General features: G+C 36.5%; 1 protein-coding gene across 3 annotated transcripts in view; it reads right to left on the bottom strand.

Moving 5' to 3' along the window:
• Positions 1-13,819, bottom strand: part of LOC143246800 (cell adhesion molecule Dscam1-like) — a 152,899-nt gene that overhangs the window by 94,582 nt on the left and 44,498 nt on the right. The window lies entirely within an intron of this gene.

Below are 13,819 nucleotides of genomic sequence, written 5' to 3'. Positions count from 1 at the left end.
CGGCGCTAGCCGTCCCTAATTTAGTAGTGTAAGACTAGAGGGAAGGCAGTTAGTCATCACCACCCACCGCCAACTCTTGGGCTACTCTTTTACCAACGAATAGTGGGATTGACCGTCATATTATAACGCTCCCACGGCTGAAAGGGCGAGCATGTTTGGTGCGACGGTGATTAGAACCCGCCACCCTCAGATTACGAGTCGAACCCCTTGACCCACCTGGCCATGCTGGGCCCTCTTCCTCAGTATTTACATAAAACAACAAAATGTCCACTAATCACATTGCCCTAAACAACAACATTTATTCTGATGTTCCAAAACAAGTCTTGATATTTGAACAATACAAGTTCTTCAGAAATAAAACTTTAAAGTGAATTTAGTAACCTTGGCAACACGACTAAATACATACCAAAGTTTCTGTGTATAAACTTCTGTTACCAAGTCTTTCTTCTAGTAATACTTAAAATATACAGTATTATTTAAACAGACAAAATCCAGCAGTGTTTCTGAGGACATAAAGTTATTATTAATACAAGTAATTCTTTGTAATAATTATAATAAAAAAACGGTACAGACGAATCTAATACCTGAAACGGTGCCATTGTTTCTGGAAATTTTTTAGAAAGAGAAATATTGTTTGTTTATTGTTTGTCAAATTCACAATATAAAATGATTTTCTATTTTTTGACATACTTCCTGGGGCCTGGCATGGCCAAGCGCGTTAAGGCGTGCGCTTCGTAATCTGAGGGTCGCGGGTTCGCGCCCGAGTCGCGCCAAACATGCTCGCCCTCCCAGCCGTGGGGGCGTTATAATGTGACGGTCAATCCCACTATTCGTTGGTAAAAAAGTAGCCCAAGAGTTGGCGGTGGGTGGTGATGACTAGCTGCCTTCCCTCTAGTCTTACACTGCTAAATTAGAGACGGCTAGCACAGATAGCCCTCGAGTAGCTTTGTGCGAAATTCCAAAACAAACAAACAGACATACTTCTTTCAAAACACGAAACACGCCATCTGTTAGAGAGTATTTTTATTCTAACACCATAGTTAAAGTTACACAACACAGCAAGAACTGAGAGGCAGGACTCAGTCCACGGATGAAGTAAGAGGCAGGACTCAGTCCACGGATGAAGTGAGAGGCAGGACTCAGTCCACGGATTAACTGAGAGGCAGGACTCAGTCCACGGGTTTATTGCCACTCATCAAGTTACTCCAAGAAGTTAATGATGTTTGCAGAACTGTCGCTAAAACCAGAAGAGCTATTATAAACATTGCTTTCAATCAACTGCATATAAAAAACAATATTACTTTCGTTTCATACACCATACGTTTCATTACGGAAGAAACGTTAAAATGGTAATGCTGCGAAACATTCTCCTTATTCGTGACTCAAACAATCCTAATAAGTGTATGATGATCGAATAGGAAATTACATCGCTTATTTTGCTTCCAATATAGAAATCAAACATTTGTATGGTTAAAAATACAAAATGGAAGATTTGGAAAACAACACTATACGATTAACAAACGTAACTTCTAGCTAATGTTCGCAATATATGTTATTAAATTTAGTTCGGTTATAACAGAGGAAAAGTTCGCATCTGTGAAATTGAGCTAAACCGATTTAGTTTTTCTTGTTTTGTCCACCAATATAACTCGAGTTATCTTTTCTTGTTTAAAGTTCTGTTGTTGTTTGATGTCCGGTCTTATTGATTGATTATCGCAATACGCTGACTTTATCTTACACGAGGTTTTGTGTGGTTGTTCTAACACAAAAACAAAAGATACTTTATCTCGCGTCTAACGCAAACGTGCGAGAACTGTCGTATTAAACGTTTGACAACGCACATAATCTTCTTACAAAATAAATTATTAGGCTTATGAAATTCCTCCAAAGGATAAAGGTAGGGTTCTCTGTTAACCACCTTGAAGAGAAAATTAAGGTTAAATATTGTTCTGTTTAGTTACTGCTAGTTAGAACCGTCCACATTTGGACATCAAAGGAAAGTAGTATCCATTAAAGCACATCTTTCCTTGAAGCATAAAACAAGTTTACTTTTAATATATACCTGACTGAAGACTAAGACGTTGTCATGGAGATAAGTTTATTTTTTTAAACACGCGCGCTCTGTAATAAATACTTCAGCGGTTTTAACCTTACAGTAAAACTAGTACAGAAATACTCGACAGGTACAACATAATCTCATACACCGTTTATTATATCTTTTGTTTGGTTCTTTGTTCTCAAATTCAAAGTAACATAAAGGGTTTTATTTGTTGTAGTAGGTATCGAAATCCAGTTTCTAATTTTAAAAACCCTCAGACCTACAGCTGAGTCGCTAGGGAGCGCTATAATTTAAAGACCTTCAAATTTTCTTCTGGCGTCGAAGGGTAAATTAATTTCTATATTAAGTTGGAACTACTTGTGAGTGAAATGTGTGACAAATTTCACACTTGTTGTTGTTTGTTCACTAGGTACGTTTGAATTTTCAAAACTGAAATTCTAAACGATATAAAACACGGGCAGGAGTTCACTTTTGTTGCGTTTACATGTTCTCTGCTGTTTTAGTGTAAACTGTTAACGTACCTTCAGATAGATTTTCTCTTTGAATTTTGCGCAAAGCAATACGAGGGCTATCTGCACTAGCCCTCCCTGTGTAAGACTAGAGGGAAGGAAGCGAGATATCAACTAGTGGACTACTCTTTTACCAACAGATAGTGGGATTGACCGTAACATTATAATGGTCCCACGGCTGAAAGGACGAGCATGTTTGGTGTGGCAGGGATTCGAACCCGCCACCCGCAGATTACGAGTCGGGTGCCTTAGCCACTTGGCCATACCGCGCCGTAAATTTTGTGTTACCGTCTAATGTTTAACATTATATTTTCATTGTTCTTAAGAGTTAGTTTCCACGAAAAAAAAAAATCTATTACTTTGTTGTAACTTTCAATTATTCAGAGAACAGTCTTAGTTTTAAATAATGATAGTATAATGTTCAGTTGGTAGATTAGTTCTATAAAACTTAGGCAAATAAAAACTGGTATTAGAAATTCACAAAATCGACACGAAGTTGTTTAGTTTTAAACTTTTCTTTGTGTAAAAAAGACGCACGTTGATTATAAAATAAATGTTATTTCTCAGTAGTTATCACGGTAGTTTAATATCCTTTGTCTAGACTGGTGGAGATTCATTAAATCTACATATCTGGTCTGGTTATAATATTTAGCAGCGACACCTAGTGCCTTGTATAATTGATTAATATTAAGGTAGATCGTTTTCTTTGTAATCTTAACCGAATTTTTTTCCTTATTTCCTAACCACCGCTCTTATTTTAATCGTTTGAAACCCACTTTAATTATTTCTCTCACGATAGCGCTGGTTTATCTCTTTCAAGGAAACAAGCAATGTATCATCGTAGGAGAGACTTAGAATGAAGGATAATTATACGGCTGTCAATAACCATGATTAACTAATTGGTTAAACAAACTCTAATTGATGAGAAAAGTATTAACTTATCTTTCTTAATGTTGAGAACCGAGATGTAATAACACCGAAGATATGTTGCCCTGAAGTTTCCCCAAATGTTATCGATCTGGTGTTTGTGATACGAATTAACAATTCACCATTTCATCAAACCAGAATAATAAGAGTATGTAATTCACAGTTGTAGCTCCAATCAATATTGAGATTCGGGTCTTCTTTGCATGTTCTTGTTCAGCGATCGAAACAATATCGAAAGGAACCACCAGAGCGTACAACATAGAACTAATGATTTAGAGAAAACCTTCATATAAAGATCCAGGGTGTGTGTTCTATGTCATTTTAATAAGTAAGTGTTCTAGTTCAGTTTCCAACAAGGTGATGAAGTAAGGCCACAGGTCAACTAATGGTACAAGATAGTTCATGGTACAAGGTAGTTCAGTCGAATTAACTAGAACCATCATACCTCACGTCACCACTTTCTTGTAAATATTTTTTTATCTCTGTACGAATCTCCAGTCTGTTAGTCGCCTCACCTTTATATGAATACCCAGTCTGACTTATCCGCTCATCTCTATATGAAGATCCAATCTGGTTAATTTCTTAATCTCTATATTACTCTCTTGAAGAGTTTTGAGAGTTAATTTAGTATGATTGTATTTATTTGTCTACCTCAAGAAATCTATTTGTATATCAGTAAGTAAGCCATGATATGACTTCTTGACAACCTTAGAATACTGTAATCTGTATGTGTGAACAACTTTAAAATACTGTGATCTATATGTATAGACAACCTTAAAATACTGTGACTGTATGTGGGGTCAACATTAAAATGCTGTGATTTGTATGTGTGAACAATCTTAGAATACTGTGATCTGTATGTGGGGTCAACCTTAAAATACTGTGATCTGTACGTGTGAACAACCTTAAAATACTATGATCTGTACGTGTGAACAACCTTAAAATACTATGATCTGTATGTGGGGTCAACCTTAAAATACTGTGATCTGTATGTGGGGTCAACCTTAAAATACTATGATCTGTACGTGTGAACAACCTTAAAATACTGTGATCTGTATGTGTGAACAACCTTAAAATACTGTGATTTGTATGTGGGGTCAACCTTAAAATACTGTGATCTGTATGTGGGGTCAACCTTAAGATACTATGATCTGTACGTGTGAACAACCTTAAAATACTGTGATTTGTATGTGGGGTCAACCTTAAAATACTATGATCTGTATGTGGGGTCAACCTTAAAATACTATGATCTGTATGTGGGGTCAACCTTAAAATACTATGATCTGTACGTGTGAACAACCTTAAAATACTGTGATCTGTATGTGGGGTCAACCTTAAAATACTGTGATCTGTATGTGGGGTCAACCTTAAAATACTATGATCTGTACGTGTGAACAACCTTAAAATACTGTGATCTGTATGTGTGAACAACCTTAAAATACTGTGATTTGTATGTGGGGTCAACCTTAAAATACTATGATCTGTACGTGTGAACAACCTTAAAATACTGTGATCTGTATGTGGGGTCAACCTTAAAATACTATGATCTGTACGTGTGAACAACCTTAAAATACTGTGATCTGTATGTGTGAACAACCTTAAAATACTGTGATTTGTATGTGGGGTCAACCTTAAAATACTATGATCTGTACGTGTGAACAACCTTAAAATACTGTGATCTGTATGTGGAGTCAACCTTAAAATACTGTGATCTGTATGTGGGGTCAACCTTAAAATACTGTGATCTGTATGTGGGGTCAACCTTAAAATACTGTGATCTGTATGTGGGGTCAACCTTAAAATACTGTGATCTGTACGTGTGAACAACCTTAAAATACTGTGATCTGTATGTGTGAACAACCTTAAAATACTGTGATTTGTATGTGTGGTCAACCTTAAAATACTATGATCTGTACGTGTGAACAACCTTAAAATACTGTGATCTGTATGTGGGGTCAACCTTAAAATACTATGATCTGTACGTGTGAACAACCTTAAAATACTGTGATCTGTATGTGTGAACAACCTTAAAATACTGTGATTTGTATGTGGGGTCAACCTTAAAATACTATGATCTGTACGTGTGAACAACCTTAAAATACTGTGATCTGTATGTGGAGTCAACCTTAAAATACTGTGATCTGTATGTGGGGTCAACCTTAAAATACTGTGATCTGTATGTGGGGTCAACCTTAAAATACTATGATCTGTACGTGTGAACAACCTTAAAATACTGTGATCTGTATGTGTGAACAACCTTAAAATACTGTGATTTGTATGTGGGGTCAACCTTAAAATACTATGATCTGTACGTGTGAACAACCTTAAAATACTTGATCTGTATGTGGGTCAACCTTAAAATACTGTGATCTGTATGTGGGTCAACCTTAAAATACTATGATCTGTACGTGTGAACAACCTTAAAATACTGTGATCTGTATGTGTGAACAACCTTAAAATACTGTGATTTGTATGTGGGGTCAACCTTAAAATACTATGATCTGTACGTGTGAACAACCTTGGAATATTGTATATATACATATACACTCATCATGTGTGTACGAACAAAGTTTCTCACCATTTCTACTCACAACAATGACAGTTGATATCTTATGTTATACGTCACTTACTGTCAACAGGAAATTATGTCTGTTCAGCTTTCAGTTGCATATTGTACTCCACACTTCCTGTCTACTAGTTACGATCCAGATTGATCGTACTCCACACTTCCTGTCTGCTAGTTACGACCCGGGTTGATCGTACTCCACACTTCCTGTCTAATAGTTACGATCCAGATTGATCGTACTCCACACTTCCTGTCTACTAGTTACGACCCGGGTTGATCGTACTCCATAGTGTCCTTTCTATTACTCGGATTAAGTATACTGGCCAATAAAATCGGTTTCAACCCAAATTTTTTTCGTTATAATATAATTTTTAAGATAATTTTCACACAACACTCCGTTGTAATTAAGAGGGCGTCTTTCCTGCTCTGCAGAAGATCATTGAATAATTTTAGTCTGTTTTGTTCTTTTGTGTGTTGGTTAAATTAAAACGTTTGAATATATTAACCCCTGTTTTTTAAAGCAGATACAAAGTGTCTGATTTCCATATTTTAGTTTTTATATCCCTTATATTGTACATGAATATCGTTTGTTTCGCTTAAGCCTAAGATAAAGATTTCCGGTATATAATCAACTTTCAGAAAAAACCCATGAGCATGCGCAGACACTTTCATACATTCTTGCATGAAAAGGTTGTTTGTTTTTTTGTCTTAAATTCCGCGTAAAGCTACACGAAGGCTATCTGCGCTAGCAATCCTTAATTTAGTAGTGTAAGACTAGAGGGAAGGCAACAAGTCATCACCACCCACCGCCAACTCGGGCTACACTTTTTTAGGTGAAAGGGCGAGCATGGTAGGTGTGACGGGGATTCAAAACCTGAACCTACGGATTACGAGTGAAGCGCCCCATGAGCCTGGCAGAAGTAGAGGTCATTTAGCTCAACTTCAACTTTATTTCTATAAATTCTTCACAACGTGGAGGTTTACATACATATATAGTTAACTCTTGACAAGAAATATCTATCATGATTCTTTCGGTACTCTTATCTTTTCGTTTATCAAGGTTTACTTCATTTACTGGCTCGGCATGGCAGGTGGTTAAGACACTCGTAATTCGAGGGTCGTGGGCTCGAATCCCCTTCACACCAGACATGCTCGCCACTTCAGCCGTGGGGGCGTTATAATGTTACTGTCAGTCCCACTATTGGTTGGTAAAAGAGTAGCCCAAGAGTTGGCGGTGGGTGGTGATGACTAGCTGCCTTCCCTCTAGTCACACTACAAAATTAGGGACGGCTAGCGCAGATAGCCCTCGTGTAGCTTTGCGCGAAATTCAAACCAAACCAAACCAACACTTAAATACCAGTTTCAAAATTTAGTTCTTTTTTCCCAAACGTTAGGCTTAGGAGGTTTATGATTCCAAATCACGTTTTTGATATAAATTTTGTTTTCCAACTCGTAAAATCTATATTCGCGCAAACAATTACTTTGTTGAAAAATGTTTTGAATTATTGGTTGTCAATAAAACGACGCAAATAATTGTATTTCGAACTAAACTAATCGGTTTTGTGTGACAATGACTGGTGAGCACGAGCATTTTCCCAGCAAATTTTCCTTTTTTTTACCTGTTCAATTGTTATATCGCTGAATAAAGAACAGCGTCGTTTTATATCTGGATTTAAAGTGTCACATTCTGTTACAACGGGAGATGACGTTCTAATTAACTTTAAAGTAAGTGGATAATGGTCATTATAAATTTACGTGGGACACAATATTTATATTTTTCCGATAACCGAGGATTGTAGAAAGCTAATTACTCAGAAAAAGTAACTTTCATTTGAGCTCTAATCCTAAATTGATGGTTAGTTTGTTGTAAAAACAAAACAAATCAACAACTATCTTATCGTTGCTGCGCGCCACCCCTACGAACGAGCTTATCGAGCGGCCAGACTGATGACCTTGGTCCACTCGAACGAACCGTGTCTAACGTATTTAATGGTTGGTTTTTCTGTTCAATTGATCACATTGAAAATATATGGACAAAGAGTGGAACTCAGCGCCATCTTTGTTACTACAGACACAGAGCTGGTTCTCATCAAACGAGTAAACTGACCAGCGATTTTGATCACCAATATTTGGTGCATTAACAAGAAACAAATTATTTAGTGCGTGTAAAACCAAAAATCGAGTCTCGCGGGAGAAGAGAACCATGCGTTAAAGAGCTGTTGTAATAATATAATGTATTTCGTTGCTTTAATGAGGCGGTTCGGAGTGGGTGTAATCATTTCGAAGTGGGTGGAATCGATTCCCTCAATCGAATGTTCTCAGCCTATCAGTCGAAATGTGAAGATATATATCACTTATCGTTAGGAAAAGTGATGGACACTGGAGTGCGGTGTCGTTTCATGTAGTCAGCAGTTCAAAATTAGGGACGGCGTCAGACAGCTTTCGTGGCTTTGTCATAAATAAACGAAGCCTAACCCATGGAACTAATTGGACAGTCCAAAATATTACTACAAAAAGTACGAACCAGATAATATTCTTTAACCCAAAACTAATGAGATGAAAATTCACTTTATAATTTATGGTCTGTAGAACTTGGTGTTCCTGGAAGTTGGCTTTATCATCGAAGTTGAAATATGAACAACGCATGCTCAATACAGCTCATATCTGACAGATGGACAACGAGAGTTTGGGACATCTTTAGTCATTGATACCTTTGCTTGAAAACACTGCCGGTTGACTGGTCACTGAAGTAGACAGACCTCGCTTGATAGAAACACTGTCTTCACCGGTTGACTGGTTACTGAAGTAGACAAACCTTGCTTGAGAGAAACACTGTCTTGATCGGTTGACTGGTCACTGAGGTAGACAGATCTTGCTTGAGAGAAACACTGCCTTGACTGGTTAACTGGTCACTGAAGTAGACAGATCTTGCTTGAGAAAAACACTGCCTTGACTGGTTAACTGGTCACTGAAGTAGACAGATCTTGCTTGAGAGAAACACTGCCTTGACTGGTTAACTGGTCACTGAAGTAGACAGATCTTGCTTGAGAGAAACACTGCCTTGACTGGTTAACTTGTCACTGAAGTAGGCAGACCTTGCTTGAGAGAAATATGACGTATCAAGCAGCACTGATCTTCCCTTCATATACCTACAGATGTGATTGTTTGTTTGTTTGTTTTTGTATTTCGCGCAAAGCTACACCAGGACTATCTACGCTCGCCATCTCTAATTTAGCAGTGTAAGACTAGAGGGAAGACAGCTAGTTATCGCCACCCACCGTCAACTCTTAGGCTACTTTTTTACCAACGAATAGTGGGATTGACCTTCACATTATAACGGTCCCACGGCTGAAAGGGCGAGCATGTTTGGTGTGACATGGAATTCGAATCCGGGACTCTCGGATTACGAGAGGAAGGCCTTAACCACCTAGCCACGCTGGGTCAGATGTGATTGTTCAGCCGCCCAAACCGTTAGGATAACAGAAAACTAAAACATCACCATTTTTGTATCTTGTGGACAGATCAGAAGAATCACCAAACTCATCTATTGTTTGATAATTATTGAAATTTTGGATTTAATGTCCCAGAAGACAAAGAATGCGTAACACCTTTCACAACACGTTGACTGGGAGTATTCGGGTTGTGAACACACTGTTGTTTTCCAGTATAACTTAAGATAAGTTATCTCCACATTCACTCTGGACAAAACTGAAACTGAAGGTATCTCCACATTCACTCTGGACAAAACTGAAACTGAATAAAAACCACATTCACTCTGGATAGAACTGAAACTGAATTATCACCACTTTCACTCTGGATAGAACTGAAACTGAATTGTCACTACTTTCACTCTTGATAGAACTGAAACTGAATTGTCACTACTTTCACTCTGGATAGAACTGAAACTGAATTATCACCACTTTCACTCTGGATAGAGCTGAAACTGAATAAAACCACATTCACTCTGGACAGAGCTGAAACTAAATTATCACCACATTCACTCTGGACAGAACTGAAACTGAAGTACCACCACATTTAGTCTGGCCACTGTATTGCGAGTGTTTTGATGTTTTCTCGCTGACCAATCATGTGATTCCTTGAAAATGGTGTTAATCTTCACGAATCTTTCATACATGTCCTCCATTGGCTAATCTGGAGCTTAGAGCGTTCAAAGCGGGTTTCAATACCCGTGTTGGGTACAGCACGTATAGTTCGTTGTTTAGTTTTGTGTTCAACAACAACAACAAAACCCTTTCACGTGACATGGCTGTCTGTGTTTTGTGGTATTTATTAACGTGTACTTGTATTTATATGTCTGGTAGTAGGTGGGTAGTGCTGGGCTATGACGTCATGCCGACTACTATTTTTAGTAATGTCTGATTAACTGTGTACGTTTTAAAACACTTCTGTAAAGTAGCGAGTACAATTCTAGTAGTTGGTAATGTAATAACATGTGTAGAGTTTCTATTATATATAACTATTGCCAGTATCTGTGGGAATGTATCGTGTACAGTAACGTTACATTGCCTAGGACATACAGTGTCAGACTGAGGCAAGTGTTCAAAGGACGTCTGTTTAGAGTATCTTAATACAGTAGAAATAAGAAAGTTGTATATATTCTATTAGATCGTTCTTACAGAAGAGAAGGTTCTAAAGTAAAGTGTAGACCAGAGTTTGTGGTGATTGGAGTTTTGTAGGTTTAAGTTTCTGGTAACCAATAAATGTCATCATGTCGAAAATATGTGTAACGACAGAGGTTTTCAGTAAAGAAATTTCGAGACTTTTGTAAACTGTTCAGAAGTAAAGAATATAACCCTGAAGGATATGGTATGTCTCGAATGTAGAGGTTTCTTGTAGAGCTGTAAGACATTGGATATGGTCAAGATAGCACGCGTCATCTGACCTTTCCTCTTGATAACACAGCTATATCTGCTTTACTACGATAGAAATAAAGTGACTTAGAATAGATATAACAGCTGAGACTGTTTCTCGCTCGTGTATTGTTACTAAATCTCTTATAAATCATTTGTTATCTTGTGTCTAACCCACATTCTGACGGCCATTCTCCAGACAATCTTTATTGTGATCCAAACTTAACATGATAGAATGTTTGGAAAATCCTACCAACAATTTGTTCGTGATTATAAAATATCACAGACACAAATGCTAACAGAATGCAAGAGAAAAAAAAAAACTATTAACCCTTCAAAGAGAAATTATTAAGTACCCTAATGTTTTGTATTAACCCTCCAAAGGGTAATTATTAAGTATCATGATGTTCTGTATTAACCCTCCAAAGGGTAATTATTAAGTACCATAATGTTCTGTATTAACCCTCCAAATGGTAATTATTAAGTACCATAATGTTCTGTATTAACCCTCCAAGGGTAATTATTAAGTACCATAATGTTCTGTATTAACCCTCTAAAGTGTAATTATTAAGTACCATAATGTTCTGTATTAACCCTCCAAAAGATAATTATTAAGTACCATAATGTGCTGTATTAACCCTCCAAAGGGTAATTATTAAGAACCATGACGTTCTGTATTAACCCTCCAAAGGGTAATTTTTAAGTACCCTAATGTTCTGTATTAACTATCCAAAGGCTTATTACTACTTATTTGTTAAAATGTATATCGAGTTTTTTAGATGGCAACATGTGGAATAAATTCCTTCTATTGGATGATCTTGAATAAAGTGTTCTTATAAAGTCCTTCTATTGGATGATCTTGAATAAAGTGTAAAGTCCTTCTTTTATAAAGTCCTTCTATTGGATGATCTTGAACAAAGTGTTCTATTGGATGATCTTAAAGTTCTTCTATTGGATGATCTTGAATAAAGTGTTCTTATAAAGTCATTCTATTGGATGATCTTGAACAAAGTGTTCTTATATAGTCCTCCTATTGGATGATCTTGAACAAAGTGTTCTTATAAAGTCCTTCTATTGGATGATCTTGAACAAAGTGTTCTTATAAAGTCCCCCTATTGGATGATCTTGAACAAAGTGTTCTTATAAAGTTCTCCTATTGGATGATCTTGAACAAAGTGCTCTTATAAAGTCCTTCTATTGGATGATCTTGAACAAAGTGTTCTTATAAAGTTCTTCTGTTGGATGATCTTGAATAAAGTGTTCTAAAAAATTGTCCTTCTATTGGATGATCTTGAACAAAGTGTTCTTATAAAGTTCTTCTATTGGATGATCTTGAATAAAGTGTTGTTATAAAGTTCTCCTATTGGATGATCTTGAACAAAGTGTTCTAATAAAGTCCTTCTATTGGATGATCTTGAACAAAGTGTTGTTATAAAGTCCTTCTATTGGATGATCTTGAACAAAGTGTTCTAATAAATTCCTTCTATTGGATGATCTTGAACAAAGTGTTCTAATAATGTCCTCCTATTGAATGATCTTGAATAAAGTGTTGTTATAAAGTTCTCCTATTGGATGATCTTGAACAAAGTGTTCTAATAAAGTCCTTCTATTGGATGATCTTGAACAAAGTGTTGTTATAAAGTCCTCCTATTGGATGATCTTGAACAAAGTGTTCTTATAAATTTCTCCTATTGGATGATCTTGAACAAAGTGTTCTTATAAAGTCCTTCTATTGGATAATCTTCATGTAATCACCAAGATTTGCTACAATACTAAAGTCATCAAGATACAAGAAACATAACTAAACGGGACATGTTAAAATGGTGTAACTATTCATTTCGTATCTCTGTATCCAGTGAGGAAATTCTTCCAAAGTACGTAGAGAATGTATCATTGAGAGCGCAGAATACCTTGAAAGGAACATTGGAGTTTCGTTTGCTGACAAAGTGTAAGCAAATTATCTTGTTACGTTTCTGACATTTGGATGGTACTATTAGTAATCGATTTTGGAAAATATAAATTTCTTATCTTACAGTTTAGCTTATCAACCCTGTTATTCATATCTTGTCAAACACATTTGAGTAATCTAAAACTAGACGAATGTACTTCAGAGAATTTAGCTGTATGTTTAATATTACTGAGATATTCTAAGGAACTAAACCTATAGTTTTGGGGTATATAAACGGTTATATAGGTCAAATACGACTGAATAACATATCATTGGATTCTACAGTAAACGATAATTTATCAACAATGTAGAAAGGGTGCGGGTGTAAATAACAAAAACAGTTTTATTTTAAAACAACACCAGTTATACTCATAACAAAAACAGTTTTATTTTAAAACAACACCAGTGAAGCAATTAAGTGACGTAGCGATATAGACACAAAAGTGTTGTTTTTTTAACAACAAGAATAACGCAAGTTTTTGTTTATAATTTCCTTCATGTAAGTAAACAAAGCCAAACTTTTACTTTGTGTGTGTAACGTTGTGCAACCCAATCGTATGATGTTTTATGAGCTCATTGGTTGTGTTGTTTCTAATCTGAACTTTATTTGTAGCCGTTCAAACACTAGCTGTATTGCCCTTATCAGAGTATTTCTATAGCGTGGCACTAAACGTGGTTATGAAGAGACCTAGAAACTGACAAGAATGTTTTCCATGCTGGTTACATGTGTAAGATCGACAGCAAAGTTTTGTTTGTTTATTTTCTCCGAAAAACTGTACAAATAGAAGACAATGCCAGTACAAACTATTTTACTGTCATATTCTTCATGAAATGTAAATATCAAAGGGATACTTTTGTGCGCGTGTTAAACGTTCCGTGCAATGTCACTACACATTTCCCTGGCAAAGATTGATTTTTTCTGTAATGCTGGCAAGCCGC

The sequence above is a fragment of the Tachypleus tridentatus genome, chromosome 3 (genome assembly GCF_004210375.1).
Source record: "Tachypleus tridentatus isolate NWPU-2018 chromosome 3, ASM421037v1, whole genome shotgun sequence".
Classification (NCBI taxonomy): domain Eukaryota; kingdom Metazoa; phylum Arthropoda; class Merostomata; order Xiphosura; family Limulidae; genus Tachypleus; species Tachypleus tridentatus.
Note: the sequence above shows the minus strand (reverse complement) of the source record. Positions and strands in the feature narration are given on the sequence as shown.